Raw genomic sequence first — 24,298 nt, forward strand, 5'->3', positions numbered from 1 at the left:
CACACACTCAGACAAATCCAACCGAACAACCTTAATCCCACCCCCACTCACAGAACCGGAGGAGCACGCGTGATTTATGGCTCTGCTTGCAGAAGGGGGAAAAAAAAGCTCTCCATTTCCCTAAGAGGGGCTGCAACTAAAAGAAGCAGCTTCTCTCGGGCTCCCTTTGAAACCAGAAACCCCACTCCCTTTGCCCTGACGGCGTCTGAGCGAGCCAGAAAGAATGCTCATGTACACTTTTAACCTTCCTTCCCTCCCTAAGATTGCTCGCTGGAAGTTCTCTTAGTGGATTCGCCTCATGGGGAGAAGGGAGACCCTCCACTGCAATTGGGGAAGGGGCCATGGTTGGGTACCTGCTTTGGGGGAGTCTGGGAGATGTGTGTGTACGTGTGTACGTGTGTGTGCATGTCATACAGGCTTGAATCTCAAAGTCAAATAGCACTTCGAGAGCACCTAGCACTGTGCTGAGACCTGTAGTTAACACACACACCCCCTTCTCAGGCACATTTTCTGCGAACAGGGGAGAGAAACGGAAGTCACTGTTTAGTAGGAGAAGCCAGCTGAAGGCTGCGATAGGATCTGAGCTCAGTGCAGGGACCCATGGAGAAGAGATGGGCTCAAGCACGGAGAAGTTGATCTGTGGCACTGAGAGGGGGATGATGGGTTTCGAGAGAAGATGATCTTGAGAAAAAAGGGGTTGCTAGCAGAAGCGACATTCAAAATATTTAACAAGCGGTGTGGTATAGACACAGGTCAGTGGGAATAGATGTCAGCTGTCAGCAGTCAGGACAGAGGTACCTGTGCGCATGAGCCACTGCCTGCATTGTGTATTGGGAAATAATCTCTTTCCTAAAGGGATAAGAGTAGCATTTGGACTCAGAAGAATCTGGAATAAAAAGTCTTATCAGCATGATTGCAAAAAAAAAAAAGTCCTATAAGTGATTGCAAAACAAATAAAAATCACTTATGAACTGTGATACTAGATGAGGAAAGTTTCTAACATAGAAGTCCCCAAAGTAATTCCACAGGAAACAAATGTAACAGGCTGACAGTAGGGTTTTTATTGTTGTTGTTGTTTGTTTCTTTGTTTTATTGGGGAACAGTGTGTTTCTCGAGGGCCCATCAGCTCCAAGTCGTTGTCCTTCAATCTAGTTGTGGAGGGCGTAGCTCAGCTCCAAGGCCAGTTGCTGTTTTCAATCTTTAGTTGCAGGGGGCACAGCCCACCATCCCATGCAAGAATTGAACCAGCAACCTTGTTGTTGAGAGCTCGTGCTCTAACCCACTGAGCCATCCGGCCGCCCCGTTAGGTTGGTTTTGATCAAATGAGTTTGGAGAGTGCCTTAGAGTCAATAAAGATCAGCCTTTTTTCTTCTAAACTGTAGGACTTGTCAGAGCCTTTGACATGACCAGGCATTATGAATACAGAGTGACAAAAAAAATGTACACACATTTTAAGAAAGGAAAAAACTGTATTAAAATTGTCATACTCAATAGACACCGATAACAAAAGATGAATACAAGTCACGTGTGACTTCTGCAATTACAAGAGGTGCTCAAAGTGGTTCCCATCAGCGTCCAGACACGTCTGATTACGGCGAACTACTGCTTGAGCAACGTTGACCAAAGTGAAAACATCTCTTAAAATGTATATACAGTTTTTCGGCACCCCCAGTATCTCTAAGAAGGTGGATGGTTAGAGCATGTGACATTGCTCGAGCTTATTTGAATACAGAACTCTTTTCTTGAGGAACGTCTTCTAGAAATAGTGGTACTATTTTTCTAGAAAGGAATTGAGTTTTCTCGGGAGCTGGGGAGTTCCCCTGTCAGTGAAGTGCTAATCCGAGAGGAGATGGGGTTGCCGGGGCCTTCTCACAGGAGATCTGTATTGGGGGTTGGATGTTGGATTAGGGGAATTTAGAGCCCATTCACTCTGCGATAAAGACTCAACAAGACACAGGAGGAAGGTCAGCTCGTAGGAGCTTCTGACTGTTGCAGTGTTATCTCACAAAAGGAATTCATTTTCCTTCTTCACACGCATTGGTCTTCTCTTTCAGATACCCCTGGTCGTTATCAATATTGTTATTGGCAGTAGTTAATATTTATAAAGTGCTTACCACATGCTGGGCACCGTGCCAAGCGCACACATACTTTATCTCACTTAATCCTTTCAACAAAGTGACAAAGCGAGCTATTATTATCTTCATTTTATACCTGAGGCTCAGAGAGGTCATGTAACTTGATGACTGTTACATGGTTTGTAACAGAAGAAGAGCCGAGAAAAAAATCCACATGTGACTCTAGATTCCAAGGTTGGCGGTGCAATGGCAGTCCTGGAATCTGCATTGGTATCAGGAATCAGGAAAAAAAAAACCAAAAAACTGGTTTACGACGATGACTCCACCATTGACTTGCTGTGTGACCTTGAGCAAATGACTTACCTTCTCTGGACTTCCGTTTTCTTTGTCATAAGCAAAACTGGCTAAACAAATGGCGCTCTTAGGTTGTATCAAAAGAGGTATAAGGGACCAGAATAAGGGACATACTCGTTAATTTATTCATCCATTCCTTAATTATTTATCCATGAATTTGACACCCCCCCTTAACACAATATGGTTACTCTTTATGGAAACTCTGATGCATAGGAAACTCTGCGTGTCTCATTAGGTGATGGGGAGATTTTTTTTTTTTTCTGAGCTCAGAGCCCAGGCCAAGTCAGAACTCTACGAAAAACTCACTGTGTGACAAGTCACCACTCCGTGCCGCAGTGTCCCCGTCTATAAAATAAGGAGCTAAACTTACATGCCTTCCAACTCTGACCTTCTCTAAAGCAGTGTTTCCTAAAGTGGGTGCCATGGGTCATCCACAGAACCCCCTGAAATATTTATCAAATAAATATTTCTGAGCCTCACTCAACGATAATGTCTGGGATGTGAATTTGCGTTTTTAACAAGCTCTCTGGTTAATTCACACGGCCATCCTTTGAAAGAATGGGTCTCAATCGGTAGTTTAAGGACAACATTTTTCAGAGCAGCATTGTCAAGAAACCGTTCCTTTGTTCTATAAGACGGGGCTCCCATGGTCATGACAAGTGGGGAAAGCTTAATAATCTAAATCCCTTTTGGAGATTTGCAATGGGCACTAACATATTTAAGGCTCTGAAAGAACTGGAGTATTAGAAAAATTTAACCAAGTATTTCCCAAGTGAATCATGGATTTGACGATGGAAATCTGCATGCCTCTCCCCCCACCCTCCGCCACCTATGAAGCACGCTGGAGAATTTGTGTTGTGCAGAGCACATTTTGAGAAAAGTAAATCTAGGTGATTGATATAAAATGCATTTGTGGGGGCTCAAAGTGAGAGCTCAATAAATAGTAATTGGTTGGTTGCCCAATAATGGAAATGAAAAATAAATGGATTTTAGCTTGAAAGGTGTGTTGGGGAGCTAATGGGAACCCACACACCTCTGTTGGAAGCTCTCCGAGGGAGCACTTAGGAACTCCCCAAAATAGCACACTTAATCCTTTACTCCTGACTCAGGCGAGGGGAAGGCGATGGATGGCCTCGGTGATTCAGCCTTTTGCTCCCTGTTGAAAGTGTTGACTTTGCCATATAACCTCTTTGATGGTGCTGAAGTCAGGGCTTTGCTCATCTCCCAGGCACCCAAGTTGAAAGAGCTCAGATTAGCTCCATGACTCATGAGTTTACCCTGCCACTTACGTGTGTTATCCCAGAGCAGAGCCCAGCTTGGCTCCCCCACGTGCGAAATTCCTCTGTGCTACCCAGGCCCCAGCCGACAGGCCCAGTCAAAGTAACCTTCTCATACCAATCCTGAAGCTGAGAGCTCAGTTCCGTGTGGACACTGGCTGATGCAACTCCAGCTTCCCTGGTGCCCCTCCTGCCCTCCTTTGTCCTACAAGTCAAGTTCCTGAACTCAGAGTAGATGGGAGACCTGCGTCCACCCCGAGAGCTTCAGGCAGCACCTCGTTCCTTAGTGCTGCAAGATGCCAGGCGTCTCCTGAAAAGTGGGAGATAGAAGAGCTGTCTCTTGCTATTTCAGAATTTCTCAAATGTTGCCCTGAGGAGGAATACGGATGAGTAATGATGGGAGAATTGGCTCAGAAAGGGTGAATTAAACCTTGGGTCACAGGGAGATTATTCTGTGGGACACCGGTGCAGGTTCAAAGTTGGACACCAGCCATTCTCAACTTTCCTTTCCAGTTCAATTTAATCCACTTCTTCAAGCTAGAATGCAAACTCACTGAAATGCAGGCTCCCATGGAAACAGAGAGCTTTTTCTGCTTTGTTCATCGCTGTATTCCAACGGCCTGGATTAGTGCCTGGCACAGAGTAGGTGCTCAACAAATAAACATTTGTTGAATGAATTCAACTACCATTTTGGTAGATGGAAGATGATTGTAAATTCTGTGACATTGATCCCATTACGAGGTCATGTCTCCATTCCTTCTCTTGCATCTGAGTTCTGAAACTCATCAACAGAGTATGGTAGCTGGACTTCATCTGTGGTGGCCCAGGGCTCTAAGACACCCAGAGAACATCAGCAAGGATTCTTATGACCTAGCCTTGGAAGTCCTAGGATGTTACTTCCATCACATGCTACTGTGTTTCCCCGAAAATAAGACCTAACTGGAAAATAAGCCCTAGCATGATTTTTTCAGGATGACATCCCCTGAACATGAGCCCTACTGCGTCTTTTGGAGCAAACCTTATAATAAGACCCGGTCTTATTTTCAGGGAAACACTGTATTGGTCGCTGAGGCCATTCCCGATGAAAGGGGAAGGGAAAACAGGCTTCGCCTCTCAAGGAGGCATATTGCATGAGGCCCAATACCCAAGGGTTTGATTATCGCGTCGATGGGAGAAGCCACAGATCTGTTACCATCTTTAATCTACCCCATCTACCTTCCAGGGTTGTTAAGAGGATTAAGTGTGATTTACGCAGGGTGCCTGATGTGTTTTTGCGCATTAGGGTAGCTTCAGCTTGTTGGCTAGCAGAGATCGGCTGGGACTTACACTCCTGAACTGCCGTAGCCAGATGGTCTTGAGCAGGACACAGACCACACACCTGTACGTTGCAGCCCTACCTAGCACATGAAAAGACCCAGTAACTGTTAGCTATTGTGAAAAACAGCTGAGACCATCCCGCAGTGGGCATCAGCTGCTTTGGCCAACCTGGTATCTATCCCTTTTCCTTCGGCCTCAGCACCCTCATTTCCCCTTTTGGAAACCACCCCCACCCACTCGTGTTCCACGCTGTCTCAATGCGACAGCCCACCAGTTCTTGCCTGCCTTCAGCCGAGAGGCCCTGCGACCTAAGTTGAGATAATCAGACATTTTTCGCCCCGGAATTTGAATCTAAAGCAGAGTTACTCACAGACCAAATATTATGGGTGTTGATTCATTCCCCGAGCAGTTCTTGGAGGAACTGTCCCTTATTTCCTGCCCCTCAGATCCCACCCTTGACAAGTTCCCTGTCCCTTCTGACATCTGGTTCTTCTGCTTCTTAAAGATACCTGTTCCTCTTCTAAAAGAACCGCTTTGGCACGTGTTAGCCAGGATAGATTTCTGTTGCCTACAATCAAATCACCTGACAAAAAGCTCCCGTTATCGGTGCCTTAGTCCTAACCACAGGGCTTTGCTTCTTTTCCTCGATCCTCCCAAACCTGGATCCCTTGCCCTATTCCATCCCCTCTGAGCCTTGTCGTTGGTAAAATGTCATCTCTGACACTTGGTGGGTCTTTTCTCTTTGGAGTCAAATCATTAACAAGGGGCTCAGTGTAAAAATGCATGTGTAGGTGTCACAGTCGGTCACTTGAGACCAGTTCTAAATTCAAGTGGTGTGACCATGGTGGTCAAGTTCACTAAGCATTCAAGTCTCCATTTATTTATCTTCAAAGTAAGAATCATACCTGATTCCCAGGGAGGAGCTCAGTACGTGCTGGAGCCCTTCCATCTTCACGAGGGTCTCCTGTGTGTCCAGCCCTGGGTGAGGCACCGGAAGAGATATAGACGTAGACAAGGCATAAATTCTACCCTCATGGAGTTTTTAATTGGAGAGGGCAGGTGAAGACACTCGAAGAGATCTACAGCGCTAATGTGGCAGGTGGCATTCTGAGCAGAACAGTCAGCCCCTATATCCCAGGATGAGTGCTGTTCATGGGCCAGCCCAGAGCTGAGTTGCTCCATACATACACTGCATCCTTCCCACCATCGTGCAAGGGAGATACGATGTTACCTGCACAAAACAGATGGGGAAGCTGCAGCCCCCCGTCATACAAATCTGTCCGCCTCCAAACCCAGTCTCTTAACCAGCATACGACACGACTCTCTACTCTCCTTATATTCCCCTTCCTTCCCTGAGAGGTGTTAGTCCCCTCGAATATTCCAACTAGAATGAGCCCAGGAGTGCATGTGATGGCAAGTGGTCTTCCTCTTGTGGGTCAATTCTACGTCACTGATAGTCGCCACCTGCACCGCCGGTTGGGCTCCTAGTTGGAAAGAGATGGTAACCCCAACCTGGGTAATTTGAGGAGAGGTAAATGAAGGGCCATTTACAGAGGTGAGGGAGGGTTTAGGCGCTCACAAAGGATGGTGCTGTACCACGAGGCTAGCAAAATGGGGTGCTGTTGTGACTCTTGGACCAGAGGAAAATGAGAGGAGGAAGAGATTTATAGGAACTCAGAGAGCGTTTGGTTCTAGGAAGGGGCTGTTACTAGGAGACATGATCCTTGGACAAGTGACACCGCCAACCCACAACAACTCTGCAGTGAGGAAGCTGGGGGAGCAACCCCCTGGCCTTGTTCTCTCCTTCTTTCTGATTGCCTGCCAGCTCTCTTCATTGGCTCAGCCTACCCAGAACCCACAGGGCACGGGGCGGTCAATACAGGCTGTGCAGGTCAGCCTCCCAGAGCCCAGGGCTCAGTGGAGACCAGCCAACCAAGAAAACACCCAACACAACATGCAGCCACTGTTACTGCCGTGGGAGCAGAAGGAGAATCATGGCGGGATGATAGTTTAGTCAAGTCTAGTCTGAGCCACTCAGAGCAAGGGGAAGGGGAAAGGTATTTTCTAGGTCACAGAGCCAATGAGTGGCAAGTTCTCATTCCAGAAAGTTCTGGAACCCAGGTCTTCGGACACCAAACTCCGTGCATTTGCCACTACACCCCACTGTTACTCCTCACCTAGGAAGGATGTGGGCTGAGTCTCTGGGTAGAGGACTGGTGCCCTAACTGGGTAAATGAAGACTCCACCGAGGGACTCTTTCACACGAGACAGTCCATTGCAACCCATCCCTTTATTCAACATTGATTGAGAACCTACGAAGTAATGATGCATATAGCATGAGTCCCATCCCCAAGGAGTCAACTCTGGTGGAGGAGACAGACAATTAAGCACATGTGTGTACTTGAAATGAATAATTCCGTTCTGGACAGCATATAGTGGGGCAAGCCCAGGAGGAAAGGCAGACACTCCTATCCAGGGGCCAGAAAGGGCTTCCTGGAGGAGGTGATGGCTCAAACTGAGTTCAAACCCACGTGGAGCTGTCCTCCAGGGGGACATGATTGGGAAGGGTATTCCAGACAGAGGGAACAGCATGGACAAAGGCATGGAGGCTTGAAATGTCTAGATCCACTAGGGTTACAACAAGAGTTCAATGCAGCTGGAGTGGAAAATGCCAGATCGGGGAGAGGGACACAGAAAGAAAAGAGGCTTGACACGGAAGACAGGCTCACCACCTGGAGATGCTCTGAGTCACGCTAAGGAGTTTGGGCTTTATCCTTAGAGGGCCAGGAGGTGTGGCAGACGCATCTCATGCCCTGCCCCCATGTCCCCAGGATCCCATGTCAGCACCTTGTCTCTGCTTTGCTTTCTCTGAAGCTGCAAAAGGCTTGCTCAGCCATGCACAGGCACAGCACAGAAACACATAAAGGACGGGAAAAATTTAGCAGTGGATAAATGCTCTAGTCGCTGTCTCCTTCAGTGGGGAAAGTTCTGGGGCACGCGGCATGTTCTGAGCAGTTCCCCTGAGCCCCCTGCCCCCAGGGGACTGAGCCCCAGGTGCCCATAGAAGTAACCAGCTTTTTAACACATACCTTCCCTCCCTTTCCTGGCTCACTGTCCTGCTCCCTCGCTTGGCTTTCTTTCCTACAAGCATCTCTCAGATAAACTACGTGCATCGAAACCCCTGCCTCCGGATCTGCTTAGAGGAGGCACCCAAAGACAGGGAGATGCTGGGAGGTTTCAAGGCAGGAACCAGAAGTAATGATTCGCATTTGACGATGATCAGATCAGAGGCTCTGAAAGGTCATCAGCCCAGGGGTGACTGGTGCGGAAGATGGATTAAAGGGAACGGATGTGGGGTGCGTGAGGGGGACGAGCCAGGAAGCTATGGGGAGCAGGCCAGAGCCCAACACTGGCGATGGGTAGAGTGCAGTGTATTAAGGGTGTGGAAGTATCTATGCCCAAAACAAAACAATAGAAAAGCATTCCTCTGGCCCTGAACTGAGCTGGTGTGTCTCTTGGCTCCCTGGAGCCACAGTAAATCTCAAACCGACAGTGCCTTTCCAAGCCCCTGACTCCAGAGGCAGAGAGAGCATAATCCCTTTAAAAGAGTGTTTAGAAGCAGTGGGTGGGGCAGAAGGTGCTTTTTACACGGCTCAAAAAAATGAAATTAAAGGCACACACACACATACATACACCCTCAGCTATGCCCACGGGAGGGAAACAGAGCAATTACTATTTACTCCAAAAATGTGGAGTGATTTGTGGGTTGGGGAGGGAGAGAGGTTATTTACGGTGTGGGCTCCTGCCTCTCGCCAGTGAGAGAGGAGCAGCCCGAGGGGCATTTTCTCTCCTGGCATTGAACTTGCTCCCACCAAACGAGGGTATTTAAAGAAAGCAAACTTCATGGACGCAAGAGAAAAAATAAAATAAAACGAAGATGATGATAGGTAGATAGATAGATAGATAGATAGATAGATAGATAGATAGATAGATAGATGAGAGGGAAGGGAAACAGTCTCTGCTGATTTTGTGCTGTGCTTTGAAGTCTTCGCACTGGAAAAGGTCATAAATTTTCTGGTGTAAGCGATGGGGATAATAGACGCTGCTCTTAACTGCCGGGTTTTTCAGCTCAGGTGGCATCCATTAGCACCCAGGAAGTTCGCTCCTGGCCCCCCGCTCCCTCCAGCCTCCTCTGAGATGCCCCATATTTTCAGACCAAAACATTCATTGCCATAATACTTGGCCAGTGGCCCAGAAATATTTGTGATGAAACCATTGCCCACTTCTCGCTTGCTCCATGATGTTTTTACAAGCCTCTGAGGCCACACGTGTCCAGGGACATTTCGAGGGATACGCTAGGTGGGACCAAGCTCTGCTGTGTGACGCAGGGCCGTAACTCAACCTCTCTGAGTCTCGGCCTCATCTGGGAAACGGGGTGTGAATATCAGTGTCCAGGTGTTACAAATATTAAGTGAATCAGCTGGCAGGTGGGAAAGAGACTGGTATGTACTAGGTGCCTCATTCGTACATGCTGCAAACCTTCTAACCTAAGCAAAGAAAATTCAGAGCAGCCTGATTTTATCCCTGCCTACTTCTTGTCCAAATATTGCATCTGCCTGCTACAGCAGTGGTTCACAACCTTCTCTGTAAATCAGAAGCCCTTTTAAAATGCTGGTGCCCAGGCCCTGCCCCTTACAGAATCTGGTTCACTTAATCTGGGGAAGGGTCTGGCCACTGGAATTTCTTTAGAGCATCCCAGGTGATTCAGACGTGCGGCCAGGGTTCTTCAGACGTCATCTAGCCTAGAGGTTGCCAACCCTGGCTGGCTGTCCACCTGGGCACAGGTTCCTTCTCTCCACACTCCACGGACTGAACCAGAATCTCTGGAGAGAGTGCATTCGAGTCTGCATTTTAGGATGTCGTTGAGTCATTCAAATTTCAACTGAGATGTTAACTTCTTCTGGGATAATTTCCCTGGCGTTTTAAGTCCAGATTGGGGAACCCTGTCCTATGTGCCCGTAACCCCCTGCATCGTCCCCAATCGTAGTGCATCATTTACTCTGTATCCTGACCAGCTGTTTGTCTCTGCATCTCTTCATGTCAGCAGTGTTCAATTTCCTTGTCCCCCAGCCCAGTGCCCAACCTGTAGTAAGGCCCCAGTAAGTCTTTTGGGATAAATCAGTGGATAGCACACCTTTATCTCCCCACTCCAACTTCCCACATTGTACCCGAGCAATGCCCAGCTAAGCTTGGGAGTCGATTGGGATACTCCCAAGCTTTTGCAAACGTGGTGCCCTCTGTCTGAGCTCACTTGGAGGTGACGCTCCTAGCGTTGGTTAACAAGCTCATCTCAGGGCGACAGAGTGCAGAAAGGAGCGTAACTGTGGCAGAGGAGATCTCAACTCATCTGCAGCTCACTCTCGCCAGGGGAGCTACCATGTCTTTCATCGAACAGCCATCCTGCCCTCCACCCTGCCCTGAGATTGATAATTATGCAGTGTACTCTCAGGGAAAGAACATGGGCTTGGGAGTTGGAGAGCCTTGAGTTCCGTCCTCTCACTTCCTACGTAGCTGTGTAATCTTGGGAAACTCACTTAACCTCTCTGAGCCTCAGTCTCAACTTCTTCAACATGGGGGAGACAGTGTTCAAATTGCCGGGTTGCTGTTAGGACTCACTGAGATAATAAGGAACATTTCACGGCTTCACACTCTGCTTTAGGCGTGGTGCCAACTCCTTGAAACTGAAAGACAATCCTGTAAGGTAGGTGTTCTAATGCTCAGTATTTTATAGGAGTCAGTTCAGAAAGGTTGCCTGAGGTCATCAACCAGTTATTAGTGGAGCCAGCCCTGCTCTGCATCTTGAGTATTTGCAAGGTACCCAGCCCAGACACCTGGGACATAGTAAGTGCTCAATACATGCCCCTTCCACTCTGTGGCTCCTTCACGCAGAACTAATGCCGCAGGGGAAAGACTTCTCAGGGAACATCAAGTTCCTCAGGTGCTGATAATAACGAAGGCAGGAGTCCCTCAGCCCCAGGATAAAGGCTTTCTTCTCTGAATCAGCATGTCCCATGAACACCCATCGTATCTGCACTCAAGTCCCTAAGTGCAACCAAGAAAGACCCAGAAGAGTTTTGCTGGTCAAGCGGGGACCAGCTAATGGAGAAGGGGTGTTTCTTCCCCTTTCTCATTGCCCCGGTCGATTTGCATTGATCCCAGTTCGGCTGAGCGAGAGCCATCTTTCAAAGTTTATTCTGGTGTCAATTTTTATAGTTCCCCCCTCCCCCCCACGGATCAATACCGTGCAAAAACATTAAGGCAAACTTTGTGAAAGCTGATCGTTCAATATGAGTTTTATGAATGGCTCCCAGCCCCAGCTCTAAGCATCTGGAAATAAGTGGTACCTTTAGCCAGATGAGTGATAGAAGCCAGTCAATAAGGCTGCTTTCTCAGCCCTTGGAGGAAGAAGGGCGTTGCCTCTGACTCCGTTTATCAAATGCATATGTTCTCCTCCGTTGGACAAGCTGGCCGGGTGTAGTGGTTAAGAGCTCATACCTAATGATAAAGCGATTTTTAAACACGCAACTAAGATAAGAACAGGCGTTCCACGGCAAAAGGAAATCCAAATAGCCAATAAATATAAGTAAAGATGTCGATCCTTACTAATAATCAAGCTAGTGTCAATTAGAACCAAAAGGAGAGATTCCGCGCCCCCCCCCCCCCCCCGCCCCCAACCCATCTGCTTGGCTGAAATTGAAAAACAAGTGTGGCTGAGCTACAAATAACCTTAGATTCTGCTACTAGGAAAGTAAGTTGCATCGAACTTAACTTGATGAGCAATTTAGAATTATCATGTAAATTAAAGTGTGCATGTTATATGATTCAGCAATCATGCTCCTATGTATATACATGCAATTTGCCCGAGTACCAGTAGACACATACGAAGATGTCCGTTGCAGCATTGTTTACATGAGGGAGAACGTGTTAACATCCTGGGTGTCCATGGTGAAGAGAATGATTAAATCCACTGTCGTAGTATCATATCATGAAATTCTGTGTAACAGTGAAACAAAAACACAACGAGGTTGGACAATTAAGTTCGTGAACACATCCTAGAAAAAGTGCTACATAACTCATTGCTGAATATCACTATGGTCACCTTCGAAGTAATCCCCTTGGGAAGCTATGCACTGACTCCAGCGCTTAGTCCACCCTTCAAAGCAATTTTGGAACTCTTTTTCTGGAATGGCCATCAGAGCTGTCGTTGTATTACCCTTGATGTCCTGAATGTCATCAAAATGTCTTCCTTTCAATATTTCCTTTATCTTCAGGTGAAGAAAGAAGTCATTGGGGGCCAGATCAGATGAGTAGGGAGGGTGTTCCAATCCAGTTATTTGTTTACTGGGTAAAAACTCCCTCACAGACAGTGCTGTGTGAGCTGGTGCATTGTCGTGATGCAAGAGCCATGAATGGTTGGTGAAAAGTTCAGGTCGTCTAATTTTTTCACACGCAGCCCTTTCAGCACTTCCAAATAGTAAACTTGGCTAGCTGTCTAGTTGGTAAAAATTTGTAATGAATAATCCCTCTGATACCAAAAAAAGTTAGCAACATCGTTGCAACAAGTTCGTGACCTTAGTTGTCAGACCTCGTCTGAGCATCAACGGGGACAATGGGAGAAACATATACGTATATATGAGCTCGCATGCAAAGCAGAATCTGGTTATTTGACCACTATATCAATAGAATGCCTATTGTTTTCCTCTCCACCTACTTTTCTGAGCCAAGCACTAGCCCAGAATAGTCTAAGATGACGCCAGCTTTATTCTCATGGCCCTCACAGTCTCCTGGGTGAGAGAAGGTGCCCACCAGCCCAGGGAACCTCTCAGAATGTGTGGGAGAGCCCAACGATGCTCCACCACTTCCCTTACTTTGTCCTCAGCACAATTTCCATTTTGAGTATTTGTGATGTGCCAAAGACAGCAAATGAGACAGGGTCCCTGTCTATAGAGGGTCATCTGCAAGGAAACCGGCAACTGTAACCCAGCGTGTGCCCTGGCTGTGGTCTGATAAACCTTTCTTTGGAAGCGTCTGGTAAGATCCAGAAAGTTCTAGCCTCCAAACTTGCCGTATGGGAGTCAGAACCTTGGAAGAAAATCCTAGACATAATAAAGAAGCACTTGAAGAAATGCTGCATCTGCCAAGTCCTTCCTATGTCTATCAAGGATAGAATCACAGGAAAACTATAGACTTCGACAGCTCTGGTTTAAAGAGGTGGGCTCAGACTTGGAGACTTTTTTGGAAATTCTTAACCAATTTATTTCGCTTCGATTGCCCTTTTTAGGTCTGCACCAGAGTGATATGTGATGAAAATATGTGTCTAAATAAGTCTAAAAGGGCTCTTTCAATGAGTATAAGATGAACGGCTCAGTGATTAAGGAAGCGTGTGTCAAAGTTGAAGAGCAACGTTGTTTCTCCTTCCTTAGCAGAATATGAAAGAACAGCTCATCTACTGTCAGTGACATCTGAGAGTCCATGAAACAGGGTAGTTTGCAATCTTCTAGAGCTGCTGGTTGGGCAGCCTGCTTGATTAAGGGGTGATTGACATCTCGTCTCCACCGGAGGCTTATTCATTGCAGCATCAAAACAAACAATAGTCATTTCCGTTCACTTTTACGGAAGTTACATGTAACAGGGTATGGGGCAGCCCAACCCTGGGGAAAACAAAGCAATTTAGACATGTTTTCTGCCCTTTGGGAGCTCAAAGGCTCTACAACGGGGCAGAGGAGCTGAACTTTAAAGCATGGGTATAAATAATGTGTAAAGACAGGGAGGGGAAGAGAGTTTCTAACTAGGGAATGAAATGCCCTGAGAAGAGGTGCGATTTCACCTGCAAATAAAAGAAACATGTATCCATATCATTGGAGGATGGTGAATGGATGGCTGCCACCTCCAGGCCTCCCCTACTCTGGCCTTTCAGCATCCCCGGCAGGTATGCCGGAGCCTTCTGTGTGTCTCCAGAGACTATCAGGTGTCTTCAAAAAATGAAGTGTGTCATTTTGCTAGGCTATTCCAAACAGGAAATGAGAGTTTCAGCAGGGACTGTGTGTATCAGGAGAAAATTAGGGTCCGAAAGATTCAGGGTTGGGCAAACCAAGATGAAGAATCCTAGAATTCAGGTCCATGTCAGAGAAGGGACAGAGCGACATAACATAACTGTGCATGTTTGGATGGGATATGTGTCTGTTACGTATGGGGATACACGTATGGATGGGGGACAGGAGGAAACTTGCAGGGTGAGGGAACTATTTGATATTTCTCTTGTGGTGATTTCTAGTAGGTGCTTGGCCCAGCACTAGTACCGAACTTCATCCAGTGGTACACTTAAAATTGGTGGATTTTACTGTATAGAAATCAGACCTTGCCCAATAAACTAAAAAAGGGAGAGCGAGTAGCATGATGTGACACAGAGTGACTAGGGCTATTTTAGGCGGTGTAGTCCAGGAAGGCCACTCGGAGGAGGTGCTGTTTGGTGCCAACTCCAAGAACTGGGGGACACACTCAGGCTCAAATTGGCATCCTCCCTTCTGACCTGGTCCCAGGGTGGCTTCCCGGTTCCAGAATGTCCTTGGGCCACTCTTATCTTCTTCCTGGGCTTTTCTTCCTCAGGGAAGATGCTTCATTTCCTGCATCTCTCACCGACAGGTCACTTGCTCACTTCCTCTGGCCAGAGCCCTTCCAGTGCCGCTCTCCCTAGTAAATATTTCAGTGCCCATGGAGATCAATGGCACATCACAGATGGGAAATGGAATGTAAATCATCTCGGCTTTGCTGTCACCCCCAGAAATCAATGTTCACACATTAGGGTTATTATCTCATTAGGAGGCCTTTGATGGATGGCAGCAGGAGCCAGGACACCACACCTGGAGTCCCCCTTCCTCTCTTTCCTGCACTGATGGAGCCAGCCAAGGGGCAGGTGCCTAGAGAGGGCCACGCTCTCGGACACACCCTCTCCTCCACATCAGTGGAAAGGGGTCCACAGTGGGGGTATTCCATGCTGCGTGTCCTTTCCTAAGCCCTGCAACTCTATTTGAGATTTGGGTAGCTAAAAGGACGTAGGTTTGGAGTGCCAGGGTGTCTGTCTTTCTAGAGCTGGCCGATGCTCATTCGCCAGTTGGTTCATTCAATAAGAATTTATTGAGTGCCAACTGTGTACACATATAAATAGTGGGCAAAACCCGTCAAAATGTGAAGACCCCAAAAAAGAAAAATGTGATGACCCTGTGACCTGGCAACTCTTTCTCTTCCTTCATGCAAAGAAGTGAGCATGCAGCTTTGGCTGAAAGAATACTTCTTACCGTTTTGTTTGTAGTAGACCAAAATGATCTAAATATTCACCAGTGGGCAATCAGTTATATTACCCATGGTTGTCCATACAATGGAATATTGCACCACCATTGCCCGTGAGCGTGTGAGATTGTAGCTGCTATCTAAAGACAGGGCAGAGGTTTATAATATAGGAGGAAGAAAAGAAAGAAAGAGTATAGAACTGTATGCAATTTCTGTCTCTACTTTGGTAAATTTTAGACTTTGAAGGTTTATAATCCCACTCTGGCAAATTTACTTTCAAACGTTCATTCATGTGTAATACATGGTATGTAATTTCTTCCTTATGCAGTCACTCACTGTCATTGATGTATATATACACATTACATAATATATAATATACATAATTAATATACACACGTGTGGAGGTGTGTATGTATTTGCTGGGTATAGAGGTGCTGATACCCACAAAAGTGTTGCTCTCATGGAGCTTACATTTCAGGGCCTCTATTTCGATGGAAAAGACTAGAAAAAAGCACTGGACAAGGCATTAACAGTGGTTATCTCTGAGTGGTAGGTTCATAAATCATTCTCCATGTAAATTAGACACTATTGTCCATGTAGATGTATTAGATATAATTGTATTATTTTATATTATATAGTATGTTATATATCATATATAACCAAGTATATACAGAGGGTACCCAAAAAAGTATACACACTTTAAGGAAGGAAAACTGCATTAAAATTGTAATAGTCAATAGATACTGGTAACAAAAGATGAATACAAGTCACGTGTGACTTCTGCAATGACAAGAGGTGCTCAAAGTGGTTCCCATCAGCGTCCAGACACTTCTGATGACGGCGAACTACTGCTTGAGCAACGTTGACCTAAGTGTCCACTTGTATACACTTTTTTGGCGCCCCCGGTATATACACGTCTATGGTTATACATTGTCTTTGATTTCTAGCTTTTATATACATACATATATATGTTGCTTCTCCATGATTTCTAATTTTTATGAATAATGGCGAAATATTACTGATGCAAAGTGAGTGAACAAAAAATGTAACAATAATGGACTCCAGAATGTGATGAAAATAGACATGTAAATACAAGGTGTACATAGAAATCTATGGATTCATGTTCATCTCCATGGAAATACAGATATGCACGGGCTCAGACATACCCATGTGAACACGCAGCCTTGCACCATCGCAAAGACAGACCTCCAGCTATTCACATGGACACGCAGACGTACAAACACGCAGGCTCACTGTGTGTGGACACACAGACACGCATGGTCCGAAGGCCTCCAGCCCCTGTGCTCCTCTGACTGTCAGAGCTGGGGTCCCTCATGCTGCCACCTGCCACTTGTCTCCATGTAGAAAGAGACTGGGGAAGTGTTGGGAATTCGGTGTCAGTTTTCACAGAAGGCCAGCTCAGTGAAGCCCCACTGTGGCCCTTGGAGAGAGAGCACCGGCTTCAGCAGAGATGCTGCGAGGCCGCCCCAGCTGCAAGGGTTCCTGGGAAAGGGCACCCTGGTCTCCAGTCTGCACATGTCTGGGACTCTGGGCCCCGGGGCAGCCGCTCTGACTCCTGCTGCCCTAAGAGCAGGCTGGGAGGCCCAGAGCAACCAGCTTGCTGAGATTTCTAGAGCTTCCTATTTGCCGAAACCAGCCTGTTCCCACAAATCCCAAAATAGAGTCCCTGGCAGAGATGTGAACTCTGAAATGCAGAGACAGCTGCAAAGAAAAATAGTGGAAAAGGACAGGCAGGAGAGCTGTCTGCTTTCGCCTCAAGTCTCAGAAAGATCCCTTGAGCAGGCTAGGGCATTCAGGGGTCACCGCTCTCAGTACCACCCCCTCGTCTCCAAGTAGATTTAAAATGTTGCCTCGTTGAGATCGTATAAACTTGCTCAGAGGACATCGTCTCCTTTGGGGGAAAATTTTTGCAGTTTCTCTACCCTCCCTGGAAGTTCTTTTCTGAGTCTAACTTGAAGCCCTCATACTACAGCTGTATCTCATCATTCTCCTCTATGTCCTCTTGGCCTCCTCTCTTCTGAGTTAAGTCACTTTTGTTTTCCAGTCAAATGAGTCAAACTAGCATATATATATATATATATATATATATATATATATATATATACACTTTTTTTTTTAAGCAAGTACTCTGGGCAAGGCACTGATGTGGGGCACCCAGAATAGCTACACATGCACCAAGCCTTCAAGGATCCCTTACCTACAAAGGAGATGACAACTATAAAAATACCAGGTTATCAGACAACAAGAAAAGGGAAGAGAAAGAGAAACAGAATATCCAATGTTTTATTGAGTGCTTCCTATGTGCCAGCAGCTGATCTTAGTAATTTGCAAACATTATATCAATCGCACTGTAACAATTCTGTAACCATAGTAACTGTTATCATCTTTATGTCATAGATTAGGAAACGGAAGTACAAAAAGTAAAAAAAAACTTGCCCAAGGTCACATGGCCAGGAAGTAGAGACTCCAGGCTCAGACACCTAGGAAAGGTAGTGAGCCACATGCCAGAACCCATGGCTGGGAGAAGGGGCAAGCACACTCCCTGAGCCCCAGTTTCCTCGTCTTTAAAATGGGGATGGTGCCCAAATTCAGGCGAGGATCAAATCATATTTATAAAGTGTTTCGTACAGTTTTCTGACACACGGGAAGTACTTAGCAATAACAAAAGGTGTGATGATTGTATCAGTTAGCTATTGCTGCGTAATAGACCATCCCAAGACTTAGCCATTTATTGTTACTCACGAGTCCTGGAGTCCGCTGGGTATTTCTGCTGGTCTTGACTGGGTGTGCCGTGTGGTTCTTCTGGTCTCGTTTGGGGCTCACCTATGTACATTGTAATGGGCTCACTGTTGGCTGGTCTTGGGTGGCCTTGGCTTTAATAACCAGCTCATCTCCTTAGAGAGGAAACAAAGACCTGTGTTATCCTCCAGCAGGCGAGCCCAGGCCTGTTCTTGTGGCAATCATAGGTGTCCTAGGGAGTGGGTGGAAATAAATGCCTGAGTGTGTTTTCAGGCCTCTACTCACTCACATCAAGTTTGCTACTGTCTTGTTGGCCAAAGCATGTCACATGGCTGAGTGCAGAGTCAGAGGAGAGGACAAAGTGACAGGACAAAGAGCATGGCTGCAAGGAAGCCCTTGGTGCAACCATTTAATAATAATGAACACCTAAGGGCACTTCTTGTGCAGTAGGCACCTGTCATTTTTCTGATTGATGGGTCTCATGGTCATGGTTAGTAGGACAAGTCCCTGGAAGTTGCTATTAGACAAAAGCACAGAGGTACAGAAACAAAGGATGCTTGTCACAAGAAAAAAGCAAGATTTTGAACGCAGGTCAATAGTCATTAGGAAAGGGGAGCATTGTAAGTGGAAAGAGCATCTGGGTGAAGCCAGGAAGGTGGAGGGAAACTGTAGGAGGCCCAGATGCTGATGGCAGTGGGAGGGACGAGACCCCAAGAAGCACAGCGGCTCGGACGGAGGTACCCAGACACCAAGAGACAGCATGGAGATTATCATGGGAGAGACCAAGGAGTAAAACGGAGTGAGAGAGAGCGGGGACAGAGGCCTGAGAAAAGTCAGCATATGTGGGATTAGGTGACCTGGGGAAACCAGATCCAAGGACGATACAGAGTGAGAGGGGCGTGCTGAGGCCAAAACATGGGGCATGGAATCCTCTTTAGAGACACTTAGCTGTGAACAGAATGCCATCAGCATGCCCATTTTATAGGTGTAAAAACTGAGGCTCAGAGGAGTTAAGGAACACATCCAAAGTCTCCCATGGAGTTAAGTGGTTGAGCTGCAGTTCAACCATCACACTCTCCAACTTCCCTCAAAAGATCACTTTTCTTTTGAAAGGAGGGCCTGGGAAGTACAATGTTACCTCAAGATGGGAAAGAAGATGATGGCAAGGTACACAGGGGAGGGGTGGAGGAAAATACAGATGTCATCACTGTGTCCTGCCGACCTTCACAAATCTATAGGCTGTCTCGGGCTTACCGCCACCGCCCTCCACTTAGCAGGCCCCAAATGCTAAGCCCTCCTCCCTCTCAGAGGTGTATTGGCAAAACCTGCTCTGGGACCCTCTCCTCCCACTCCCCTCGAGAGCTCGGCTCACCCCCACCCCCACCCCCGCAACCTCTCCACGGCTCCACATCTATTGGATTTCTTCTAAGACAACATGGAACCCAGGAGCCTTGCCTTTGAGCTGAAGGCCTCCAGAAGCCTGGCAGCTATTCTGGAGCAGTGTGGGTCTCAGCAAGGCCTCCGTCGAGCAGTGGTCATTCCTGCCACTGCTCCAGCTCTCCAGCTGAGAACACAGCTCTTCGTGGGCCATGACAGGCTGACAGGGTCACAAAGGACAGAGGGGACCCTGCCAGCAGTTTTGTCTGCTTGGGGTTCTGGTCTAGGAAAGGCATGGCCTCCTGAGCTCAGGAATGGGGGTGCAGGGGGACTGAGAGCATGCCAACAACCAGGGTACAGAACAGGGCAAAGGAGGTGTGACACCGGGAACGTAAGGTGTGTGCGGCATTGGGAGGCAGTAGGCGATGAATGAATAAGTGTGTGCTGGTTGAAGGGCTAGAGGAAGAGAGACAGGGAGGGAGAGAAGAAAGGAAGACAAAAATGAGGGAAGGAAGAAGAGAGGGAGGAAGAGAAACGCTCTGGCTCTAAATTAGGATACCCGGGGCTGCAGCCTAGCTCTAGTGCATCTGATAATTATATTTGGAATCTGAAAAATCAGGTTCATGAAACTAGCCTTTAAAGATTTAAGTAGTCAGTAATGAATGTGATAGTCTTGAAAATAATAAATCATATACTAGCAAGGTATAGACTCTGAATCCAGACTGCCTTGGATTGAATCCTGGCTCTGCCATGTATTAGCTGTGTGACTCTGGGCAAGTTACAGAACCTCTCTGTGCCTCAGTCTTTTCATCTGTAAAATGGTAATAATAATCATACCTACCTCCTCAGTTCTTGTGAAGGTTATATTATTTAATACTCAGGAAGTGCTTAGAAGAGAGCCTGCCACAAAGTCAGGGTTTAATAAACATTAGCTATGGTTATTATCAGAGAGGGGAAGCCACTTATCCAAAGCCACGCAGCTACTACTAACTGGCAGAGCCAGGACTCCAACCCAAGCCTATCTGATCCCAAAAACCATACTTTTTTGAGGCACAACCCAAGCAGCTGGGATAGAAGGAGGCCTTCCCTTTTTCTGCCCTCTTCTCATGTCCCCAGTTGCCCTCAGGCACAAGTGCCCCTACATGCCACCTCCCTGGTCAGGGCTGGGAAGCTTTGCATCTCTCTGTTCCCAGCTGGGGCACATTCTCTCTTCAGTCCCCTTGAAAAGGGCCAGAGCCTCTAAGTGGAGGGCAAAGAAGGTCTGCAGCAGGCTTGGCCACCCAGTGCATTCCGCTCTGCAGGATTCCTTCCTCTCAGCATGTCAGGGTGACAGAGACCAGCCCAGGCCTGGTGTGCCTGGAGACTGTCTGCCTGAGGCTTGCCCAGACACCCTTCAGGGCAGGCCTCCATCACAGGAGGCAGGGGTCACAAGCAATAAAGGAATGGGCAGCCAAGAGTAATAATAACGGATGATATTGTTTACTGCACATTAGAAACGGGGCTCTTTACAAAGCATCCTCAGTGTACCCCAGGGAAGGCTTTCTCGTGGGTGCCTTTCTATAGTTCAGGAAACCGAGGCTCAGAGAAGTCAAGGTATTTGACCCAAGTCACAGTTTAAGGGGCAGAGGCAAGCTTCAGAGCCAATGCTGATGGGTTCCAAAATCTGATTGTTCCACCATGCTACAAAGCCTTTCCTGGTTGGCTGCTCTGAACACTTTTTCTTCTTGTTCCAATACCAACGGCCAGCTGAGAAATGAGCAATTACTGAGCACAGCCACCGAGGCCACCTTGCCCTGCCTCTCACTGGCCCTGTGCGGGTGGGTCAATATAATGAATATAAATACATGAAAATCACATGCAGAGTTGCCTGTCAGTTTTCTGAACAGCCCAAAGGGCTCTTTAGCAACCTCTAGACTGGTATGTCCCAACTTTTAGATATTTAAATACCACTTGTCAGTTCATAAAAATCTGCATGATGACTAATATTTTTTCTGTAAACTCGATTTATTTCTTTTAAATAAATTCACCCAAAAAGAGAAAAAAACGGAAGTCAGTACCATGAATAGAAAACTGTTACCACTTACCACAAATAGAAATGAAACCTAGAAATAAAACGTAATAAAAACCCTACAATGGAACTAAATCTTGGCTGCCCGAAGCTTTCTCTCTCTCTCTCTCTCTCTCTCTCTCTCTCTCTCTCTCTCTCTCTCTCTCTCTCTCTCTCTCATTATTTAATAAATAGAGAATAATGTAACCATTTAAAACAACAGATTATATTACAGAAGTCTAGGTGGGGCGAGGCTACATTCCTTTCTGGGAGTTCTGGGGAAAATTGTTTCCTTGTACATTCAGGTGTTGGCAAAATTCAGCTCCATGTGGTTGTAGGACTGAGGTCTGCATTTCTTTGCTGGTTGTCAGCGGGACAGCTGCTCTTACCTCCAGGAGGCCTCCCTCTGGGCCTTGCACATGTCTTTCTGATTCTCAGGACCGGTCACAGATCCTCAGGTCCTTGTCACGCTGCCATCTTTCTGGCTCTCTGCAGCCAAGGCAGGTTCTCAGATATTAAGGACTCATGTGATTAGATTGGTCCTGTCTGGATAAGCCAAGATAATCTCCCCATCTCAAAGACTTATCCTTAATCATACCTGCAAAGTCCCTTTTGCCAGGTAAGGGAACAGAGTCACAGGAATGGACATCGTTGGGGGCCATTACTCTGCCTGTCACAGGACACCAGCACCAAACAGATTTTCTTCCTGGTGGAATGAGAGAGAGAGAGAGAGAGAGAGAGAGAGAGAGAGATATGCAGGGAGGGAGGGAGGGAGGAAGTTGTTCACTGAGTGATTCTATATAATTTAAAGTCCTGTCTGTGGACCACTTAAAAGAATTCCCTGGACAATGCCTTGCTTGATCCTAAGTCTTGTCCTGCCATTATCACAGTTGATAAGCTTTGGAAGTCCTCAACAGGAGTCCATTATTCCCTCACCCTAGTCACCAAGTCTGGGTCTGGCCACGGGAGCCTCCATGTGAAGCAGGAAGGAAGCCATGAAATGTCTCAGACTCCCCAAGAAGTTTTCCCTCGAGGCCACATCTTCCTTTTCGCTACCTAGTGATCCCCCCAGTCTTCTGCTTCCTGCCTGATACTAAAGGAGTCCCTTCCAGCACCCCACAGCCCCCAACCGCGCTGTTTCCCCATGCGCCATGAAGGCATTCGCGTAGCCTGGGGCCTGGGGGAGACTAGCCCTGTGTGTGTGGAGGCGTTGGGTGGCTGGCTTCTTTCTCTAACAGGCCTGGTCTCTCGCCCTTTGCTAATTACTTTGATCCTTTGCACTTTGTAAAAAAGCCCCACAACACCAATTGGTCCCCTCTGGCTTTAACCTTGCAACCCAGTTGGCCCTTGTAAAAGTGGGGGTGGGTGCCAGAGGGAGGCCAGGCAGGAGCGCTCACAGGCACACACACTCCCCAGATCGGCACTGTTCCTTTAATGATTGCCTCCCAGGACTCTCACAAAAAAGGACAAATAAAACCCTTTTTACAAGATGGCAGGGCTGCGTGCACGATCCACTCCATCAACCACCAGTTCATTTGTGAGTTCCTTGGCCTGTTAACAGACTTGCCTTGCAGATCGGGCGTTTCTGCAACTGGCCGGCTCCGTCGTGCTCCTGCTTCCCCAGCTCTGGACAGACTCCACTCCCACTCCCAGGCCTGCCCTGCCCCTTCCCCGGGGCAAATCCTCGCTTTCATCTGCTCTTGTGCCTTTGCCTCATTCTGTGAAGCTACAGATGCAGCAGAGTGAATTTGCCATCTGGAGGGACAGAGTATGGTTGGTAGGAATTCCTGAAGCTGGAAGTAAAAAAGGAAGCCTGTGGAATGAGATGAGAATGGAGAAGACAGCCCTGTGGGCAGTTGTGTGGAGGGAACAGGGTTTTTCTTCTTGGAAAAAAGCATAGACACGGCCCAGACCCCATGCTTGTAGATTCTCCATCCCAGCCTGGTTGATACACGCTTACATGGGAAAGATGAAAGGGGAGCCTTGAACGGGAAGTTTTTTCTTACCTGGACCACTCCCAGAGGTCAGCAATCGTGACTGCTGTACCTCTACAAGTTGGAGTGATGCTATCGTTGTAGGAATTGACTCCCAGAATGTGTTTGCCCAGAGAAAGGCCGGGCAGGGAAGTTCATCAAATCAGTAACAAATAAAACCTTCACGAGGCTCCTCCCATCTAAAGGCAAATAATGTTCTGGAGTGATGGTTTGGGATATTTCCTTCTGGTCAGTTTTCCCATCTGTATTTATTTTCTTTATGTGGTTGAGCTTGCCCAAGTTTATGCCCTTCTTTCTTTCTTTTTTTTTTTTTTTTTTTTGAACTTAACATTATACCAGAAGCATTTCTTTTTTTAAGAGATCAATTCAGCAGTAGCTCACGATTCTGCCATATGGATGTAATATTTTGCCTAATAGCCCCTCCCCTAAGCTGGATATTTAGTTTTTGGAATTGGAAGAGTTGAGTTTGTTTGGTTTGGTTGTTTCGTTCGAGAGTAGAAAGGCCCCAGAGGAATTGAAAGCATCAGACTTTTTATTTTCTTATTTGTCTGTTTTTCATGGCACGGTGAGCCAGACTGGAAGATCAGCCCAATTCACGTTTCCATCGCTGGGGTCCCAGTTGGCGGTAGGAGGAGGAGGGTCCCTCCATGTTTGCAGATAAAATGCAACTTGTGGTTCTCGCCAAACTGCATGTGCAGGGTTCAGGTTTGGCTCGGTCTGAGGTCTCATTCACAGCTGTTAAATCCTCTC

This window comes from Rhinolophus sinicus, chromosome 9, assembly GCF_057876585.1.
Source record: "Rhinolophus sinicus isolate RSI-liver-muscle chromosome 9, RSI-T2T, whole genome shotgun sequence".
Classification (NCBI taxonomy): domain Eukaryota; kingdom Metazoa; phylum Chordata; class Mammalia; order Chiroptera; family Rhinolophidae; genus Rhinolophus; species Rhinolophus sinicus.